This window comes from Ochotona curzoniae, unplaced genomic scaffold (assembly GCF_017591425.1).
Source record: "Ochotona curzoniae isolate NIBS_2020 unplaced genomic scaffold, NIBS_Ocur_1.0 contig_3498, whole genome shotgun sequence".
NCBI classification, from domain to species: domain Eukaryota; kingdom Metazoa; phylum Chordata; class Mammalia; order Lagomorpha; family Ochotonidae; genus Ochotona; species Ochotona curzoniae.
The window spans coordinates 402501-405987 of NW_024465885.1; positions in this window are offsets into that span (position 1 = coordinate 402501).

A 3487-nucleotide genomic window follows, 5' to 3' on the forward strand; every position below is an offset into this window, starting at 1 on the left:
CTCCCATTTTTATCTTCTCCTCCCTATTATTGATTGGAAAGAAACAACAAATAATACCAGACAAGCTAGGGCTCAAAACTGACACAGGCATTGACAGACTTGGTGAGAAAATCTGCTAAACCACTCTTCTCAGCTTTAGCCTGCTCATCAGTTTACATGTATTATTTTTGCAGCACTCAAAACCAGGTAGCTGCAAATTTGAATTCCATTCAGTTGTGATATCATGCTAAAGGAAGTGAAATGCCTTGGATGGTTAACACAGCTAATAAGAGGCAAATCCAGGAGTTTAAATAACCCTTTTTGCCCCTAAGCTACATCACCACTTCATAGGACTTTGGGTCCTTAGATTAAGCAACAAAATGGGAGCTTTGTGTCACAAGGGTATGCCTTTTTGGCATGACTCTTACTTCAAGAGCCACAAAGAACAAGCTGATACCCGAATCCAATAGAGAGCTTTCCTATCTATTTTTGACCAAATGTCAATTCTTCCAATCCTCAGTGTGTACAACTCTCACCATTTTTGCTGCCTTCCTCCTCACATACAGCATTCTGTCAATGGGCCTCTGAAGCACTTGCAGGAATGGAACTCGCGATTCCAAACTGTGAGTATATAATGTGGGATCAGTTCCAACATACTTTTTTCCTCTAGGCAATTGAAGTTATTACAAGATGGAACATGAATGAGTAGGGAGAGCATTTGGAACAATGATTAAGATGCTAGTATCCTACAGTGGATTCTCTGGGTTTGAGTCCTGGCTCTGCTCCCTATTCCAGTTCTCTGGTAATGCTTTCCCTGGGAGGCAGTATGCCAAGAGCTCGGGTTCCTGCCACCCACACTGGAGACCCTGATGACTTCAGTCTGTCCTAAACCCAGCTGTTAAGGCATTTAAAGAATCATTGGTGAATGGATTACCTCTGACTGCCTCTGGCTCTTTCTTTGGCTTGGCCTCTAACTTTCAAATAAAAATGCATAAATAAATGAACAAGTAAAAAAAAAAACATATTAATCTGATTTTTGCGATGCAAATTTAAAAAAGTAACCAGAATGGTCCTGATCTTTACCAGGCAATGTCCCCAATGGATTCATTAATCATCATACACTAATAACCAATTGCAAACAATGTATAAGCTTTAATGCTGACTAAATATTACACAATTTTAGACTCACATCTCAACCCATGAAGTTCTCAGCTTCCTGGCTGTGAAAAATACTAATCTAGAAAAGAGGGGGAATGATGAAGGCAATATCCCAGTTGTAATGTCAAATCTCTTTGAATGTGATACACAAAGCGTTGAACCAAGAAGTCACTAGACTTTACTAGGGGCTCTGCTAATTATCTGTCTTCTATTATAGAAATACGACTGATACTTGAGAGAAAACAATATTATTCTTTAGGTAGAAGATATATTAGTCTTATAGATAGGTGCATTACCTTTTTGAACTCAGTCTCAACCTCTTACCTAGTCTATACATTTGCTAGAGTTGCCATTCTAAGAGTGGCTTAACCAAGAGAAAAGTGATGCATCATACTCCAAGAGGCTGCAAAGATAACACCAAGAGGATGGCAGTTGGTTCCTTCTGAGAGCCTCAGTGCTGGGCTCACAGAAGGCTTTGGTCTTGTTGCCTCTTCACATGATGTGATCATCTCTCCATACATGAAAATGCATTATATCAGTTCCTATATATATTAAACCCTTCCTTTTATAAGGATGTTGGTCAGATTGGCTTGGGACCCACCACCACCTCATTTAAACTTAATAAAAGGCCCTGTCTCCAAAAAAACAATCACATTATGAAGTGCTAGGTATGAGGACTGTGACATACGCATTGGGTTAAGGACATAATTCAATTTATAAAAACAGCATTCTCTGTCAGAACCTGCTGATCCCATTTATTGGACATTTTATATGTTGTAAAAATAATTCTTCCTCCCATGAGATACACACATACCTGAAAAGAAAAGTAAATATTATTGGAGCAAAGAATGAGTCAACATCACACATGTGTTACAAAAGTTCAGAATAGGAAAGAAATCCCTATGGTCTAGGACAGACCTTTTATTTAATAAGGATTTGAACAAGTAGAGAAAACAATTCATTTTAGAGAAGGGAATGGGCTCATACTGGAAGAGGTAAAATGCACTAATATTCACTGCTTGGCAAGGAACTGTTTGTATGCGGAAGAGGGTTGTGTTAAAGCATGGTGATAAGAGACCCTAGAAGAAGAGGTTAAATACAGAATGAGGAGCCTTTAAAGATTAGGTTAATGGAATATATTAATTTCTTGTACCTTCTGTGACAAGCTTTTCACAATTCTCAGGACTTGGAACAAAAGAAATTTATTCTTTCATAATTATGATGGATGGCTAAGTCTGAAATCAAAGCAGTGGCAAGTTGGAGGTTGTGTGACACAATCCTTTCCACAGGTTTCTCTAGACCTCTGTGGGTTATCTTCAATTCTTCTCTTTGTTTTGGGGAACCATTCCTCCAATCATTTCATTCATCTTCACTTGTTCTTTCCTTCTCTATGTCTCTTTGTTTTCCTTTCTTCTCGAAAGGATACCTGCTTTTGACTTTTGAGCCCACTTGAGATCCAAAGTGATTTCAGTTTGCCACCCTTAAGTACATCTACATGAAGGTCACATTCTTAGGTTACAACTATGTCTGCAGACAGAAGTCAGCCCAAAAAGGGCTACACCTAAGATCTATGAGTGGGAGCACTGGAAACTACATGTGGCAATGTTGTATAGTATGGACCAATAAGGAGAGTGGATGGGAGGCCCATGAGAAAAACAAATGGGAACTATTAATGTCTAGAAAGGAAGTTCGAGACAAAATGAAGTTTTACTTGTTAAGTCTGTAGTCTGTTTCAGGTTTTACCTCCTTTGTGCTAACATGTTTTGGTTCATTTACTTATGGGAGACTAGCCATAGAAAAGAGAAAAATCAAGAACCAAAAGTTGTTTGAGGAACCAGTGCGGTGGCACAGTGGGATAATTCTCCAGCTTGTGGTGCTGGTCCATGTCCTGAAGTCTCCACTTCTGATCCACCTCCCTGCTCTGACATGGGTAAAGAGCAGAGCATGGCTCAAGTCCTTGGGTCTCTGTACCTATATGGGAGAATTGGCAAAACATTCTGGATTCTAGTTATGGCAGGTCAGCATGGACCATTGTGGCCATTTGGGGAGTGAATCAGTGGATAGCAGACTTTATCTGTGAAGTCTTTTAAATAATAATAATTAAAAAAAATCTTTTAAAAAAAGTTGTCTGAGATTAAAACTAGGCAATATGGAGAATGAGAATATACAAACACATGTGAGTAGATACAGAAAGATCTGATTTTATGAGAAATATGATGAGTCTGGACTAAAAGCATTCATTGTAAAAGCATTGAAATGTTCAAGTACAACACAGAATCAGATCACAAGAAACAAGACACAGAAGTGCTTTCCAATATGTGATTGTTGGTACTATCAAAGAAAGTTCATT